General features: G+C 33.4%; 1 protein-coding gene across 1 annotated transcript in view; it reads right to left on the reverse strand.

Annotated features, from left to right (window-relative positions):
• The window catches only part of LOC111052058 (ABC transporter G family member 23), a 50,618-nt gene extending 32,344 nt beyond the window's left edge, over positions 1–18,274 (reverse strand). The window contains 1 exon segment of the mRNA XM_039430188.1: positions 18,057–18,274. The gene's annotated coding sequence lies outside the window, so the exon portion shown is untranslated.
• Between the last annotated feature and the right edge of the window lie 1,937 nt (positions 18,275–20,211).

Below are 20,211 nucleotides of genomic sequence, written 5' to 3' on the forward strand. Positions count from 1 at the left end.
TCTGGCTCACTTTGACCTACCATAATAATAACTCCATGTTCATCCTGCTTGTATACAACCCAATGCAACTCTCCGTCAAGTATCTAGAAAGATTGCCTTACAGTCCGTTGAAGTTCAGTGAGATTGTTCTAGTATAAAAGTATTTTCTCACTTCAGTATCACCTCTTTCTTTGTGTTTTAGTACCTGAATTGTGCAACACAGTAACAAGAGAGTATACGTAGAGGAAAAACGATTGAAGAGAATGAAAAATAAATCTGATTTCTGGAATTAGTAGGCTGCTTGAGCTGTGATAATCAGTGGATATCACATAGTTTCGTTGTTTTCTTCAAATGCGGTGTATCAAAACCTGAGACGCTGAAGCTCTTGTTGTGGTTGGGGTCAAGATGAAGTATCAAGGCCGAATTCAGTGTGAGCCAGTTGAAGGTGAAACAATGCTAATACAGGTTTGTTTCCAGAAACAGGTTGAATGTCAGCTTTTCCAATATCCGGTAATTTGAAGAATACTTTAACAAATACTCATCTCGTCTAGGAGTACAAATTTCAAGTTTGAAAGAACGTGGTAGCATTTTAAAAGGATAGAGGGAAATGTATCGGAGTATCAGTCTCATATAATTTACCACTGATGAAACTGGGAAATGAATCAATCATAAAATGACAATTGGAATGAAGGAGTGAAAAAATCAAATTACTCGTATATTTATATTCTTGAATGGCAGTATTTCTGATCAAGTAAACGGGTAGGAAATTGGAAATTCATCCATAACGGAATTGAATTCAATTTTTTCATTAAAAAAATCCATAGAGAAATTGATCATTATATTTTTTCAAATCAATTTTCATTTTAAAATGCTGGATTAAACACTATAGGCTGAAAAATTATTTATTCTGAATATGAAATTAATTATAAAATAAATTGTATTTCGTTAACCAAATATGATTGTAATAGGACAAAATAATTTGAAAAGCTTTAAAATCATCTTAACAAACATTGAATTCATACTCTTCTGAAGTCAATTTACCATGCTTCACAAATGTTGTTTCGTGTTTTATGCTACAGAATTCGAGCTAAAACTCAATGCTCGTTTGCTCTAACCAGTAACTATATACTGCTGTATACTACTATGTCCTGCTGTAACCTCAGCCTTATAAGAGTTCATATACATGTAGATTGAGAAGCTTTGGAGAAAGAAGAAATGGATGAAATTATGAACTAGAGAAATATAGATCAAAGATGAAACACTTTTATTATATTGGCTCTTCAATATAGAAGATAATATAATTCTCACAATTGACATACCTGAAAATACTCGTAAATTATTTCAAATGAAAAAGGTTATTCAATTGAAATAAAGATATTCAAAGTTGATTTCGTTGTATTGATAATACATGCATTTGTCAGGTACCTCGTGTCTAATACGAAATAACGAGTCAATTTCTCACTATAATTTGTCAGTGTTTTAGTAAAATTCTTTGAATTCACTTCTCGTCAAAACTATTAATCAAGAGAATACATTTTAACCATAACCAAATTACTTATCCCATAACTTGTGATAAGAATCAATGAATCTTTCACGGCGATACTTTGCAGATGCAATCATAATTCGTATTTCAATTTTCTCCGAAAACTCAGTGATGCTTGTCCACAGTTATAAATACTATTTTTTTAATAGTGCAGAATGCACTTTTCCTCTTGACTATCATCAGATCTATCTCCAACAACTACGTCAATATTCAATCCGGATTGTAATGTAGAACCAAATTGTAGAGAATTATATCAATCTTAGCTCTAGCCTACCTGATAATAAGACAATGATGGTGAAAATAGAATAATTTATTCTCATATCTATTCAAATATGTCCAGTATGAGCTAGTTATTACGGTATTAGTCCATGCTTATACGTTGGAAATTTCACATAGAGGTTTCAACTGAAGGTCAAAAATGTCCTTAAAATATTCCCATGAAAAATAACTTCATAGAGGCTCTAAGCATTAACTTTGATGTTGAAGATAATGTATTAATGCTAAGTTATGAACTCATTGTTACGTTAGTAATTGTTACGTTACGCATGAATTCATATACTGTATATTGAACGGGGTTTTCCATTGTACAATGATGCTGAAGACTCTTTTTTCCACTTGGCCCCAAGTCTGTACCGTATCTTATATTAGAGTAACAAAATAATCTGAAAAGGAATATCTTACTAACTGGTATAGGAAATAATCAGCAAATGCAATACGATAAGAGGATCTTGAATACATAATCAGAATGATTTAGTTATAAAAATCAATTTTGGTTGAAAAAATACTAAAATCAATTGAACATTCAACTAACAGTTTTCGAAAAACGACACCAAAATCATCCAACTTTAATAATAATACATTAACCTGTGGCTCGAATCAATCTAATAAATAGAGAATTTAATATATTATTTGTTTTTCAACTTTATCGTCAACGTGATTCATGTTCAAATAATAGACATAAGAAATACAGGCCTACGACAGTTTCTTCATCGAACACTCATGATTATGAATCGAACTTACTTATTATAATGGATAATGGATATTGAGTAACAAAACAATATCGCACCAAACTATAATGCATCTTCCTTCAAGCATTATTGCTATTTGTCTGGTATTACATCTTTTTCGTGACTCCCATTGACTATCCCAATAATAATTATTACCAAAAATACCATTTAAAACTTTCCTCATTCAAATTATGAACTTCCGGAAGTCTGAAGCATTCTCCTCTCTGTAGGAACCGGTTACTCACCCAAGTCCAAAAAATAATTATCACACACAAACGTAGTTTTTTCCTTCCTAACACACTTATGAGACAATATTATATCAATGAGATACACATACGCACACGCACACATGCATGGTCAAAATGTGGCTTGACACTTGGTTGTATAATAAGTGGCTGAAATGTGACAGGACTTGGTCGGGTGTAATGGAATACTCCTCGAAGAAACGGTTGAGTAATACGCTTGCAGCTTATTTTCAGATCAGTCTTTACGGTAATATGCTGTTTCCTGCTCTGAAACGATCGTATTGAGATTTTGAGGTTGGAATTGGAGTTTCTTAGTGGGAAGAAGATGTGAGAGAAGAGAAAGGAAGAAGTAGACCAACGTTAGTAGACAGACTGCTATGTCTAGTAATCTTGGAAGATAGGAGATTGATACTTGGAAGATATGAAGTCTTTAAAGATGGATATAAGAAGAGACTACTTAAGACTACTAGTACTGTACTATATTATAATAGGTAACTAGTAGATTAGTAAGATGTTAAAGGAAGTGAGGAAAGGATGAGAAAAGGGGAAGATAGATAAACAATTTACAGCCATGGCCACGCTATTGATGGATTATATCCTGAAGATATAAAGCTGAAGATATAAGCTCATATAAGCTATAGCTGATGATAGATCTATAGGATACACGATAGCCGAGACAACTATGGCGTTGCACCCTTCAGTCTGCTAATAGCGATACCTGGTCACGGGTTTGAATCTCGCCGGTAGTCATGTAACCGTTTGGTCGTTTGAATATCTCATCGAATCGCCCTCGCACTCTCCATTACTCAAGTACAAGCAAAAATAAAATCTTATAAATGGGCATGATGCGCAATAGTAACAATGTGAACGATGTATAGATGATACATGTATTACCACCATAGTTCGGCCATGATACAAATAATAAAAGGGGAAAAGATCGATGAAAGAGGATTTGCACATTACAAACTTTGGAAATAAGTTTGTGGCAAGGTAACAACTGAATAGATCGTTCTAATATATCAGATAATATGATATATCTCATGCCTCAAGGCTAAGTAATAGAATTTATTATTTCTCAGTACCATTTTCATGACGTAACTTATCGTTAATAAATTGAACATTTTCTGAGTAAAAATATTCTAATAGAAAACATATCTGGGTAATACTGTCACAATAATGTGAATGTGCACTTTGTGAGAGTAAACTACAAAGCAGAGTAATCGAGATTATAGTGTGTACTACCAAAAAGGATTCGAAAATGTGCTGGGAAGGACCTCTTTAAAATAGAGTGGGATACGTGATGAATTGGTCCTTGAATAGAGTAACTAACATCCTTTGCATGTGCTTCCTATAAAATGAGATGCACAATAATTATTATTTTCGACATCTCTTGAGAGATGCTCCAGGACATTGACCTTGTGATGAAACTCTGAAATAAGAAATTCTAGGAATGCCATGCCAAAAAAGAAGAAAAACGCAATACAACAATTCGATTCTACTTCTTAATATTCCTAAGCTCAAATTGCTGAGAATGTAATTTACGATATTTGTAACCATAAATAAAATATGAATCTCAGTACCTTCTTAAATTATTTTATCACAATATGTTTCGGACATTAATTCCATTTCAAGTCTTATTTATATTGAAAGTAGCCTTTAGGATAATTATTTGTATAATGGGAATGTAGGGTCTTACAGTGGAACCAATTGATTTCAGATGAAAGTGACAAATTACTTACGAACATTATTTCTAGGATTCAATGGTCATAAATATGAAGTTAAAAGGTTTCACTGTACAATAAGTGAAACTCTTTTTTTTTTTAAATATAACAAACAAAATTCCAAATGTTCTCTATTGAAATCTATTGCAATTCTTGATAGTCCAGGGAAGAGGGCATGGATTTATCATTCCCTGTTTCTCGGAATGACGTTGCCTGGAAATAAAGCATTCACAGATTCACAGCGTTCTTGGGAGCTCATGTAGTGTTGTTTTCGGAGCAACAACTCACACTACTCGATCCTGAACTCTGAAAAAAGTCTATCTCAGCCCAAGAAAATACGTATCAATACAACATACGTTGATTTTTCAGCTAACTTCTGTTCCCCTATAACTGTAGCACCGAAACCAGGTCCCCATATCCAGCTGTGCTCGGTATGTCATTAGTTATGTATTTGAAGCCAGTATGGAGTAGTATAGGTAAGTTACACAGTTGTGAGGACTGAGAAGTGAGGAACTTTCTTATTACTCAATGAGCCGAGCTTGAATGGGCCTCGCAACAATCGAAGCCCATCAACAATCAACGATCACAGCGGTTGCGCGCGCCACAGTGAAAGTGGACTTGCGTGAGCTCAGCTTACAATTAAACCAACTTCAATATGCGACTACTTTGCGAACTTCAACTATGTCAATTCATTCATTCAATCAGAGTGTACAATAAAATATCGTATTTCCAGAGAATATGTGGCACTATCCATAGAGACCTCAAAATAAAACAAGACAAGAAACGAGAATAACGTCCTATAATACCATAGATAAAGGATAAGCATAACCTAAATTTCTTGTCTCTGATAATACTATTGCGCTTCCGACTCTCCTATATATGGAAGTGAGAAATGAATTCACAACCGGAAAATGGACAGTCGAATTCAAGCTACAGAAATTAGGTTTCTAAGGAGTGCATTTGCCTGCACTAGAATTGATAGAATCAGAGATACTGATATAAGACAGGTTTTATCGGTTGCTCTTCTTCATGAATATTTATACAAAATAGACGAAACTGTTGCAGTCATTTGAATAGAATGCCACCTGGAAGAATGCCACTTGAAGTCCAAAACCACAGAGGAAAGAAACACTACTTTATGCTTATTCCGTACCAAAACTATAGACCTACTGGAAAAATAGTTGTAGGAAGGCCAGGGAAGAAATGGGTACCGGAACAGGTTAATTAATAAACCTGAATCCTGAAGTGAAGATGATGATGATGATTGTAATGATAATAAAACAAATAAGGACTTTCTTTTTCATACCTACCAAAACTCAAATTGGTTTATTTCAGGATACTGGAAGACCAGTAGACCCACTGCAAAGCTCCGTATCTTAGGCTATGCTATAGCTTATTCGGAAAATACTTCTTGGTCTTCATTAATATTAACAACTATATGGCCTACATCCACAGGCCTGTATTACAAATCATTTTAGTGCGCTGAACAACGTTGTTCAGATGCAACATCTTTTCCTAATTCCATTAACTGCTTTGATTAACATTCTAAATGTTGATCCTGAAAAAGCAAAGTAACAGGAAATACCTATTTAGCGAATAACAGAAGCCTTCATTAGCTCGTTCGATGTCATATCATTGATAAAATCAGATTAAAATATTGTGAGAGGTCAACTGGAAATTTGGAGCTGACAATATTTTGAGCCAACTCACCTCGAGTTTGGCTGACAAAACTTGTAGTCAACAATGGATGAGGTGAGATAATACTGGTCACGATTTCAAGTACAATTGAAAAAGAAAAGAAGAAAAGGAGGAGGAGGAGGAGAAGAAGAAGAAAAATAAGTAGAAGAAGAAGAGTAGAACACAAAAAGAAGTAGAGTAGATGAAAATCAATGCAGATATGAATGCTTCGTTCAACAAAATCGGCTTCAACTTGTCCATAAAATTCGTCAAGTTTCTTATGTCAAATTTAGAAACTTATTTTTTTATTTTCTTTCCAGCTCATCATCTATCTTTGAATAAGCTTTTGAACGGTTCTGATGCATTGACCACATCTTCGCTACCTACTATAACAGCATCCATATGATTCTATTACTTGGTTACAATGTGGACCTCACTTTAGCTATAGGCGTCCTGTGCTAATATAGCAATCAGCAATATAGCTGAGTTTCGGTTTAGAAATCGTTAATGAATCCTTTCATCTTTTTATCAACTCTTGCAATCAATGGTTAATGGGAAGTAACTTTGGGTGAAACTCTCATAAATTGAATGCCAGTTTTTGTATAGTTTAAGAAATTCCTTGCAAAAATCTTATTTAGACTTTTCTAGTTCAATCGCGCTTGAAATTGACAAATAACCACCCTTTCAATGCATTTATTAATTATACTTCTCAGGACAATAACAAGCAAGGGAACAGTTTTTGGCTAGGCCTGTTGGTCCTTTTCCAATCATATATTTGATTTGTGCATTGGTTAATGTAAATGAATGAATTAATAAATTGATGATGTTGGACTGGCTGAATTAGTCGGCCAGACAACGCCTCTATAACTAAGGTGCTGTACGATTGGTCATTGGGTTGATAAGACGCCATTCTACCTTCATAGCTCACTACCAATCGGAAGCAAGCAGCTTGAGCATGCCACATGCTAGTCATTGTCCAATGAGGCTGTTCGTTGAATTTTGGGCGTGGCTTACGTGAGTCCAGCCACTTCAATATTTTCTGGTGCCATTAGTTCTGCCTTACTCCGCTAGAATTATCTTTCTCTAAAATTCTCGAAGAGAACAAACTAGAATTTGAATTCTTTCAAAATTTTAGATTAACTATGGAATTGCATCGATATATTAATGGTGTTCAAGCAATCAACAAAATACGCCTGATTTATTGATTTTTGAATATGTTCTACGAGCTCATCAATCTTTGATTGACTTTTTTAACGGTTTTCTAGAGTTGGGCAGGAATAATATTGGGACCATGGGAGCAAAATTGCTAAATTCAGCCCTAATACCACTCTTTCAATCATTGATTCATTCTTCCATCCACTTTTTCTTATTATGTATGAATAATAATGTTAAATAATAGTTATAAATATAATGTAGAATAATAAGGGTATGAGTTGGGATGTCATTACAATGACAAGAAATTGAAATCTGCTACTGAAAAAGCACACAATTTTCAATACAATTTACATGATTATGTTATAGCAGTACCTACTACATCCAAAAGCCAGTGCCAGTACAAGAGTGTAAATTTTTTCGACATAGATTCCGTAATAGATTGTATCACATTATAGTACTGACAAAAATGTTTTAATTGATACTTTTACATGTAATAATGAATGTGTTTAGAAGCGTGTAAATTCTTCGATGGAATTCTCTGTGAAACAAAGTAAGAAACACGCAATCCACTTACATATTCCAGCAACGTTTCCAATGATTGGCGTCAACACCTATCAAGTATTATTTTTGCATATCAGACATTTTGTTATTATGTAACCAATCAAAGTCTCATTCATGCAATCAAAGTCGGTATGATAGGGATTGTCAAGTTGATAAGTACGGTATAATAAGTAAGATATTATCATGGAAGGAAAATAAATCCTGAAGAAACGAGAAAAACAGATGAAAAGTGAGAAGAGCAAGGGAAAGGAGAAGAAAAAAGAGCTAAGAAAGAAGGAGAAGGAGATTATGGAAATTGAAAGAATAAGAATTTGATGGGAGGGAATTAAACAGATTAGTACCGGATGAGTGGAATTTTCCTAATTAGACTAATAGACAATCCTTTATTCCTAATAGACAATCATTGTATCAGTAATGAGATTTATCCGGTTGAGCGTTTTCTGTTTTATCTACTTTTATCGGTCAGCTATAGCTGTACTTATCTAACTAACTACTTCTGTATCACACACGCGAGTAACTAGATCAAGAGACATCAAGTCTCCTCTTATTCTTCAAGCTTCAATCTATTCGGAACATTTTTACACATGATATTAGATTTAAAAAACTTACAATATTGTTTGACATGATTGATCAAATGGCTTGAAGGTTGGAAAAATAGCAATGGTGAAGCTATAATATAGAATTTATTAAGGGGCGTGTGCCATTAAGTTTGTATAACGGTAAAGGGTGTAAGAGACGTTTCCTGTTTAATAGTCACAGTCAAATTTTTACCAGTACTCTGTCTGTCTTCTAATATTGAAAATTCATGGGCTTAGAACGCATATATTTATTTATTCAACGATGCACAGAATACAATATGCATTGAAATAATTGGGGAAGGACCCAAACAGTATTGCTCAAATCCAGTAAATGAGGGAGAGGGGTGGTACTCCCAGATGGGTTTCCTTGTAGCTCTATGGTGAACAAATTTCTATGTTTCCACTTCTTTCATCTGTTTTCAATGCTTCTCCAAAACAATCTCTCATAGTATACAGTCCAGTACAACATTTTCGATCAAATTGACTTTTGAAATTATTAACAAACTAAAGCTGCGTTTACACCAAAGTTAATAACTTAAAATATAACACCAAATGTTAATAGCTTAATCCTTATAGATTCTATTGATTGAACATAACTTATCATACACATGATGATCATATGTGTTTGTCAAGTTCCATTCAATCTGATAGAATCTATAGGGATTAAGCTATTAACATTTTTTTAATAACTTTGGTGTAAACGCGGCTTTAGACTATTTCTTCAAAATAAGTCTATTCCTATAAAATAAGCCTTCCTCAGCTACAACTATCAACTAATCCCACTATACAAGTTTAACAAATACGTTGACTGCAGTTTAAATAGTACTGCTAGTCTGTAACTAGAAGATTTCATACGTTTACCTCGAAAATGCAATTTCCTTTTAATGTTCAAACACATTTTCGTGAAACTAAAGGCTCCGAACAGCCTTACATAGTGTGGATGTCAAGGCTCGAATAATTTATGCTAGCTAAAATGTTACAGCACTTAGCTAGACTTATATAATATAGTAGATATGTTGTAAACATCTATGATTATTTATACATGCATTTATATCTACATTGCAGTATCATCATTAGAACCTGATTCGCACTCTCTATAGTGAACTAGACGGAATGTCACAGAAAAACTTAATACTATTAACATATAGAAATACTATCAAGGAAAGCTTTTGCATTACAGAAATTCTTAACTACTAGTCACAACAAAACTACAGCTATAGACTTCAGCAAAACTACATATACTTAGATATTAAAGAAGGCTTTCTTGGATTTTCTATGGAGAATATCAAACATCTATACAGGCATACAAACACACACATACAGAAAAATGCAGTTGTAAATCATGACCTCAATTTGATTCACCAAACTAGGTTAAGTCCACTTTGATTAACCTTCCGCCTTCTGGCTCATAATCTGCACTGAGCGTGCGAAAAATTAACGTGTTGTTTGTTCCAGGCGGTTGATTTTCACCGTTTACTGAACTATGTCTGAGAAAATAATTTTGAGTCTAGTAAAAAGATGAATTTAAATGGAAGTTGAGGAACAATGTTCCTGTACGTCAGGAAGTAATTGAAAAGAACGATTTTTGAAACGGTTACAATCAATTATCCATTGAGAAATTATATGTAATGTCATATCACTAATGTAAGTAGTAGACTACCATTTGGTATTCATTTGCAGAGAATCTGATTTTCTCTTGCAATATGGAAAATTCAGAAATAATCACATTGATTATTCATTTTTCTATTTAAATAAGAAACATTTTCACGCAATTCATTCCCCATGGTCATGAAAAGTGTATAAACATTTAAAGCCTAGATATTCTAGTTCTACGATGATTATTGTGTAGTGGATTTCTACAGAGATAATAATATCTCACGAAATTGCTTTTATTTATTAGGAGAGCTTGTGATTCTTTATTCTACAAGCTAATCAAGAGAACTAATAGTTGAAGTCATTTTGAGTTCATCTATGGAAATCACAAAATCATGAAGAAAATTATAAGTTGAGCGATAAATAAAAACTTAAAGATCAGCGAATAATGCTGTATGATATATTCCCTCTGAAATACAACGTGTGCGAAGTTATAGAATATAAAAATTCCAAGGATTCAAGCAGAACCTGTATAATATGTTCAAGATTTTAGTTTGGAAGGAAATGATTGGAGAAATAACACCTTTTACCAGAACAGGATAGAACCAAGCGATGATAAGCCCATCAGATTATGGTGTTTCAGAAGCAAAATTGTGAGAAAGACATTGAAGTCGATGAGACTTCGAAAAATTTCCATTTCAAATACAATTGTGTTCCTTAGTCCTACGGAATATGTCTTATAGATTTTTGAAGAGATTAATCTTATCAGAAGGTCATCAGTCCAGTGGCGACTGGAGATTATTGAACAATTATTCTTACCACAATTGCAATATTTCGGCTTACATCCGTATTCCTTAGGATAAAGGAAATAGCATCAAACCCCAGAGAATGCGAATGAATGGGAGGAATATATCTATTATTATATCTGCATTGTATCTATTATGAATGAATAAATTAAATTAAATATAGTGGAGCAAAACATTATAAGCAAACTAATTAACAACAATATTTTGTAAGTCACTATTCTTCATAATCTTCTTCTTCTTCATCTTTTTCACTTCGTTCTCCCTTTCTATTTTTCTTCTTCTTCCTCTTCCTCTTCTTCTTCTTCTTCTTCTTCTTCTTCTTCTTCTTCTTCTTCTTCTTCTTCCTTTCCTCCCTAGTTCTTCATTTTTCTCTTCTGCTTTCTCTTTTTCTTCACCTATGCTTCTTTCTCCAAAACTATTTCATCTTCTCCATTTTTTGTATTAGCTATTGAGCCGAATACGGCTTTACGGTGCTTTACGGTGCGAATCTTAGTACTTGAAATTTTGTCCAAAGTATAATTCTCTTCAGATGTCTCGATCAAGTTAGAAAAATTCACTAATACGTCATACTATTTCTCAATTGCGTGATTGTAAATGTGTAAATGTGTAAATTGCAATAGTGTAAATGTGATTCTGTGTAGATTGAAGAATGTGATAGTGCTACCTACACACCTGTGCTTCAAAAACGGCCAGACAAAGTACTCTACTGACTTACTTACTTCATTCCTCCTATGACGAGTGACGAGTCCAGTTTGTGACATAGAGACAGACAGACCAGTTACGTTGTCAATTCCGACATTTTGCAATACACACATCGTCTTTCCAGATAAAGATGGAGTTATTAGTTGAGATAACGATGGAGCGAACAAGAAATAGGGTAATAATAGTGCAGCAGTTTTTCAGAGCCTTTCATTGCTTTGTCCCAGGAACCAATAGAACTAGTTCTACATCAACATTCCTTCAAATGCACTAGTATTATTTGTGCGGTGGTTATTTTTCATTGTACACAATCACTGATGATGTACGAAAAAAGTTACGTAAACTCCTGTTTCCTACTGAAAACCTTTTTACTATAGTTGCTTACAAGAACCTGGACTGCAATACTTGTGGATGCAGATAGGAAATTAAGTTCAATTCTTAAAGAAAAACTAGAAATACTCACTTTTCTTTTTATGGCTACTGAAATTATTGAAACATAATATAAGTAACATACTTTTTTATGTATTTCACACGACATGCAGTCAAATAAACACTGCAAATACACTGTGTCCCTCCAAGAGGTTTACACGTTTAATTCTATATTACGAGCCCATTCATGTACCGACCTTTTTTAAATTTTACACAGTTTACAAAGTAGGCTCTGAAAATATTCTGGGGAAGTTTCAGCTCCCTAACCTTCGTAGAAACAAAATGGCGGTATATTGAACATTTTACCAATTCGCTTCCTATAAGAACTACTTTTATGAGTTATCTGATTTGTTTACTTCGTTGCAGTAGTCTTGGCTCTTTTGATTGTACTAGAAATGGATTGAGCAATCTTCCAACAAGATGGTGCTCCACCTCATTCCACAAATTATCATGTCAAGCAATTAGTAAATGACAAAATTTATGGCCATTGGATAAGTCGTGAAGTAATTTTTCAGATTAACCACCCCGATCACCAGATTTCACTGTTTGTGACTTCTTTTTATGGGGTTACTTGAAGAAAACGTTCGTGGTAGTTATTTTTTAGATTAACCACCCCGATCACCAGATTTAACTGTTTGTGACTTCTTTTCATGGGGTTACTTGAAGAAAACGTTTATACCTATAGCTTCAATAATGATGAGGAACTAAAACGATCAATAGAATGGAAACTTCTCCGTTTAAGAATCATTTCTTAAGCGCTTTTAAGTGTCAGCAGCATCCAGTGTATTGCTGTGGATGGATTTCAATTTGAATAATTTTGGACTTCAAGGTTTTCAGGCTATGTTCTAGTTTTTTATTAGAAAATCTATATTAGGCTATGTTCTAGTTTATTCATTTAAGAGTCATATATTGCCCTAATGTGCAACAATAATAATATTTTATAAAACCAAAAACATCTTTTTAATGTTCTTAAAGTATCGTTTTTCAATATGCCGCCATTCTGTTTCTACGAAGTTTAGGGAGTTTAAATTTTTCCCAGAATATTTTTAGAACCTACTTTGTTAAATTTGAAAAAGTTCGGTGCATGTATGGGCACGTAACATAAAATCAAACGTGTAAAACTCTTCGGACCTCTTGGGACACGGTGTATTTGACTGCATGTCCTGTGAACTACATAAAAAGAGAGAGTAATACATCGCGTAGATGGTAGAGAAACCATCATCTACAATAGAAGTTATACATTTTTAATAATTTGTTATTGTATTGTATCGTATTTTTAAAGAGTTTCTACTCGTCAACTCTTGACTTGAGACTAGTTGTGCTGTGATAAAATAGAAGGGTAGGCCTACTTGATAGTTTTGTTGTGTTTCAAAAACTTGAAATTATACACTTCTGTATTCTTAGTATACCTCAGCTGTTTTCTACGAGGTTCGTACTTACAAATGCTCCTGAAACTAGTACTCAGAAGGGTTGAATTGGGAGGTGTTTCTCATTCTAAAGAACAAATTGATGTGATAATTAATTTAAATTTGATATTACTGAACGAAGTTTGTAAATAGTAATCATAGCACGCAGCAAGTAACTAATTACTTATACCCCAAACACATATCATTTATTATAGTGGGGTGTATATTCAAATTTGATATCACTGACTGAAGTTAGTAAATAGTAATTATAACACCCAGCAAGCAACTAATAGCTTATACCCCAACACATATTATCATTTATAGTGGAGTGCATATTATTATTCATTGAATTGTCTATGCCTATTAAGAAATTATTCAATTTATTTATTTAATGCATAAAACTTCTTTGTTTTATTTGTATTAAATGTTATAGTATTCAAATTTGTATTGCAATTGTTTTTGATGAATAAACTACTATTTGAATTTTAATTTTTGAATAGGAAGTAGAGCAAGATGGTTGTCCTTTGAAGAAAGCTTGTTCAACCATCCAACAGTCCTATGAACGAGTTGAGAAACGTTCATGTTTATAAATATTCTTCATAGAAATGGAATCCAATATTAGCCTACCTTACTCTAAAAATATTATTTCAATGGTTTTCCATGAAAATATCACAGTCCTCTCAGCATGAGCCCTATTGGTAAGTCCTATGAACATATTATCAATTAAACATATTCTCTATTCTTTGTTTATGCCTATTTTATCTTTTCTTCTTGAATTCTTTAGTATTAGTTACATACGTTTTTATTTTTATTCTATCTGCTACTATAAGTTTCATATTTGCAAGGTTTTCTACTATTTTGTTTGTATCTTGTTTTTAGTTTTATTTTCTAAAACTCAATAGTATATTAGTTAAGTTATTTTATTTTCATTTTAATGTATTGTTTTTCAAATTGTATGCTCAATGTGCGTTATGAGGGCAATAATGGGATTCAGTTCCTGGTGCCCTCAAATATGAAAATTTTCAAATAAATAAATTATATATACCTCATAATGACCTTATAAGATAGTATACGTATTTTCATCATCACATGACATTTAGGAGCAGATTATGGATATAGAAATGGTCAGCAACAGTTGAGTTTAATTTGATATCTGAGTCTAGATAACAGCAACATTGTAACAGATCATTGCTCTTGAAAAGTCAAGCGATGCATGAGCATGACAGACTTAGCTTCTCTTCTCAGAATAACAGGAAAATAAAGATTCTCCTTCATGCTCCATGGAAGGCAGTTGTGATAACAAAAAATACATGACAAAGAAAATTGCGGAAAGTACAATGTTTCAAGTCAAATTTCCCAACAATAAAAAAACAAAGTAATTTTAAGAAAACGTAACGCTAGATAAAAAGTATTTGAAGCATCAGAATGTACAACGGTACTGTAATCAATAGGCTATTGACTGGGCTCGTTGTTATTATGTACAATGTGTCAGCACCTCTACTATTAATAACAGGAGTTTCTTTCACCTTTATTATGAGGAAGGACGAAAAATGTTTCTCTTCACCAATGAGATCATTCTTCTTATCAGTTCGAGAAAGCTTAAAACTTTATGAAAAAAAGGGAACTATAGAACAATATCTGCTTGAAATTAGTGACTTCCTGCAAAAATCGATTCAGGAAGATCATGAAGCATACAACTTTATTTATTTATTCGTGGACAGAATCACAAATCATATAAATATGATTAGGAAGGAACAACAGACTTGGCCCAAATCTATTCCATTCCCAAATTTAGATAAATTGATAAAATGTCCAGAAATAGGTTATGTTTCTACTGTAAAACGTTCAAGTTCAATTTTCGTCCAAAAATATATACAAGCTAAACATTTTGAATTTTTAGAAATTAAAACACCAAACTATATTTAAAAATAACACTTAATTATCACTTCATATTGAATTAATCAAGTTATTTTATAAAATTTTGAACCCTAAAATACACACAACTTATTCAAATTGGATGATATATCACTGCAATAGTGGGAAAAAATTGAGTTCACTAGTATTTTTCAACTATTACCTACCAGGATCTCAAATTCAGACTTACTCTTAATTTTCTTATACCAATTAATAAAGAAGGCTTCTCTTGTTTAGTATAATAAATACCAGGATCTCAAAGTCAGATTTACCGTCATTTTCTCATACCAATTAATAAAGAAAGCTTCTCTTGTTTAGTATAATAAAATTGGAACAGAATTAAGCTCATTCAGAACCATAGAGTACTCTAGTAAAAAATTCATAGTGTCCTTGATTTGTGCTAGATCTTGTATCAAGTCTTTTGGCAACCGTGTTATTTGAGTTGTGTTATTTGTGCTATCTAGTCTTCAGTCTAGAATTCAATCATTAAGTGTTGCAATTCAGATTTTCATTAGAAGACTTAAGATTTTTTCGATCTATTTGATAGCAACCAATGAAAATATTCCATTCGTTTCGTTGCCCACGCAAATCATCCTTCAGTTGACAACTAAATTTTTCGCGTCAAACAATATTTTGTCGATTTGGGGTAATGCTGGACAGACTAATAAAGATTATAGAGGTATAAAACGTTTTAATATTGTCATAAATATGACTGAATAAGATTCAAAAACGGATTATTTTGGGGGGAAACAAATTACAGTATGCAAAGTAAACAATAGTATATATTATCATAGAGAAACGATAGCATAAGTAGATATCCCATGGTATTGAGCGCTTATGTCGCAACTTTTACTGTTATCCCAAGCCGATAGTTCACGTAGTTCTTTCCTATGCAGCTGTGTGACGCTGGTAGTCTCTCAAATTGTGCCGTTCATACACTATCACCCCAACAAAACAGTAAAAATTGACAATAATAGACAGTAATCGGCTTGAGATAACAGTAAAAGTTGCGACATAAATTCCAGTACCATGGGATATCTATTTACGCTATTGTTTCTCTATGATATTATTGAGACTTTTTTGAGAGTAGAACAACAAAAAGCTGGGAAGATGCATCAAAGAGGAGCGTGACTATTATTTCAATCCTAATTTCAACTTCAGATACATTTATCTCAGCCCACTGATAGATTCCAAATGATCAATTAATACTCTACAGATTTTCTTCAAAGAATGTTGCCCACATTACATTAGTGCCATGGTTTGGGCGGGGCAAAGAGTCGAATCGAATATTCAATGTAGGAATCCGAGAATTATTCGACGATATGAATAACAAATTTGGACTCCTTTACTTCTCAATTGTCTTGAATCTACATGAATCAGGGAGTATAAACGTATGAATTCCATTCTTGGAAAAGGATATCCAAGCTCCACTCCATAGGTATATCCTTTCCATCAACACTTTACCTCAGGAAGAGGTCACTTCACAAAAAAAGAAGGAATCCGAGAATTATTCGACGATATGAATAACAAATTTGGACTCCTATACTTCTCAATTGTCTTGAATCTACATGAATCAGGGAGTATAAACGTATGAATTCCATTCTTGGAAAAGGATATCCAAGCTCCACTCCATAGGTATATCCTTTCCATCAACACTTTACCTCAGGAAGAGGTCACTTCACAAAAAAAGATTGAATTAAATATCATTATTCGTTAATGATTGATGTTGAATTCCAAATGAATATAGTGAAGCATATCGACAAGCTAATTCACAAGATACGGATTCAGTACATAGCCTACTCCCACTTGATATTGAAGTCTCAATTGAATATTGAATTTGGAAATCAAGACCAAATACCGGTAAAAGAGTTTCTCTATTTTCATAACAGAGACTTGTTCATTTAGATACTTCTTCAAATAATTTGAAAGTACAAAACACATACCCTATACACAGTTTCCATTCCGGCATTGTAACGATTGGACGATTTCAAATTCAATCTGCAAGTAAATCTTCAAAATCAGCTTTCAAAACTCCTCATCTAATATTCTTCTTTGAAGAATTACACCAACAAAATAATTGAGAATATTTCAACCAAATAAGATGACTTAATCAGTTTTCATGAATTATACTCAAAATTAACAATACATCATTAATTATAATTTCCCGTAATCTCCATGATTTCAATCTTCCTCATCAAGAAAATAACAATTTCTCCATATTTCAAAAGAAAGAATGATCTACCCTTCAAACAGCAAACTTCAAGCCAATGTAGCAAAATGAGATTTTTGTATCATGATTCAAACAAAATATCATGTTTCCCCAATTCTCTCCTTTCAAATAGAACGAAAAAACGTGAAATTCCCAACTAGCCATTCTATTACAGTAATTCGGCCCCTCAGAAAGAACGTTTCCTTTATTATGAGAGGAATATCATACACGTCAGGAATACTTGACTTTTAAGAAAAACTAAAACTAAAATGTTTGTCAATTGGAATGGATCAAGAAACCATAATCGTATGTTTCTTACCATTATCTCTAGAATAACATCAAAAACATGCCTCTTTTTGGAAATAACTAAAATTGTTCTAAATTGGATTGGATCAAGAAACCATCATCTTAAATATTTCTTACCGTAATCTCTAGAACAACATCGAAACCCATCAAAAACATTCCTTTCAGGAAACAATTAAAATTGTTGTAAATTGGATTAGATCAAGAAACCATCAACTAGAATTTTCTTACCGTAATCTCTCGAACACAATCCAATTGATTGACCCTCAATCAGTGTAAATCCACGCTGAAGTTGACCATAGTTTAAAAACGCAGCAGACACAAAACAGAAAACAGAACAACACTTTTTTGCAAGAAGCGCGCAAATCGCAGCAGACAACACACACACACTGACCGAGTACAGGCAACAGCAGTCGACTCTGCGCGATTCAGTCAGAGACAGCTGAGAACAGACAAACTGGTTACACGACGCTAGAAGAAGAGGATGGAGAAGAAAAAGAAGAAGGTGAAGAATAGGATGGAGAAGGCGGCGGTCAGAGCGAAGAGGCGCAGGTGAAAGAGTGAGAGAGAAAAACAAAGACAGCTTGCGAGAAAGTTGGCAAAAAGTTCAAGAAGTTGAACTGTTGTATAAGGCAGGGAAACGGTAAGGTTTCGTGAATGTAGGAGAGGAGGAAGAGGTTGATTTGTGGGTGATAGAGGTGGTGGAGGAGGTTGACGAGGAGGAGGAGGGGGAGGAGGAGGAGGTTGAAGGAGGAGTATTTGGCGAGAGGAAAAGAGGGTGAGAGGTAAGGTGATGAGGATGAGGAGGAAGAGGAAGATAGAGGTAGTGGAGGATTAAGATGAGAAGGAGAAGGTGGAGGAGGAGAAGAAAAAGTTTGATGAGGAGAGAGGAGGAAGAGAGAGAATACAAAAGAAAGTTGAGGATGAAGTGAAAAATTGAATGATGAATGGGGAAGATAGAGTGAAGCAAGTGGATGAGGATGTGAGTAGGACGGAGGATGAAGAGAAGAGAGGGGAGAATGATAGGAGAAGGAGAAGGAGTAGGAGAAACGATAGATTAAAAAGAAATAGTATAACGAGAAGGAGAAATAGGAGAAGGTAATGAAAAAGAAAAAATAGAAGATTAAATAAAAAAAAGGAAATAGAAAAGATAAAAAATAAGAGTCGATGGTGGTTACAGGAGGAGAAGTAGGACGAGAAGAAGTAGGAGGTAGAGAAATAGAAAGATGAGGAGAAGAGAGAAAAGATAAGTTAATAACATAAGAGAAGGCAAGACAGCAAAAAACTAGAAAAGGAGGAAGAAGACAAGACAGTAGAAAAAAGAAAAGAATATGAAAAGGCGGAAAACTGCAAGGGTCATCAAGTGGAGCACAAATTGCGAAAGATAAGTACTTCAATGAATAAGGAGAGAAAAATAAACGAAAAAGGAAAGGAGCTTGCACCATAATTTAATGCAACAAAAGTGGATAAGTAAGTAAGAGGTGAAGAGACTCAACTTATTTGAATTAGAGGAAGAGTTCTGGTGGAGTATATTATACAGCAATCACATACAACACATGCGTAAACTATAATATTTTATAATACAATATTCGCAAGTTGCGTGAAATATACTTAGTGTACTCGATTCCAATAGTATACTCTACTGAATAGAGTATAGATATAAGTAAATAGTACAGGTGGATGGTATAGTGCCTGTGACCACGATTCTGCTTGACCTTTGACCTCCAGGATCGCCAACAAGTCTCACATCTTATCCTGGTCTAGTCATTACGTCGAAAAAGCTAGTTTGGAGTTGAACATTTTCCTCTATACACTTTCAATGTAGCATAAACGTTTTGAATGTGACTTACTGTACAGGAAAATATTTGCTTACAGAATTATCTCATCATCATCATACATTTATTATTTGGTTTCCTTGTTGGCCTGAAAATGTCTGATATAAATCAGATTGTAATTAGAATTTGGTTGGAGCGATAGAGCACTCTATAGGACTATCTACTATGATTTATTGAGAAATATTAATTGGGGATCTTATTTTATGAGAATCTGATTCAATTAATTTGATTTGAATCTTACAATCTTTCAATGTGTTATAAAATGTGATGAACATTGATTTTCATTAAAAATATAAGAATGTTATTGATGAAATAAATTAAACTCCTCAAAAATACCGTAATAGAAGAATTAATATTCAATTGCAAAATCAAACATCTCTAATTAATCAAGATTAAATTAGCATTATAAATCTAATATTTATTATTACTATCGTATTTCATAAAACTTTAAAGTGAAAAAACACTAACATTCTTTGATGTGGCTAATATATTTATTGTGGTGTAATATTTATTGTTACATAATGAATGTGATTAGATATTTCGATCTCATA

Source organism: Nilaparvata lugens, chromosome 6 (assembly GCF_014356525.2).
Source record: "Nilaparvata lugens isolate BPH chromosome 6, ASM1435652v1, whole genome shotgun sequence".
In the NCBI taxonomy this organism is placed as follows: domain Eukaryota; kingdom Metazoa; phylum Arthropoda; class Insecta; order Hemiptera; family Delphacidae; genus Nilaparvata; species Nilaparvata lugens.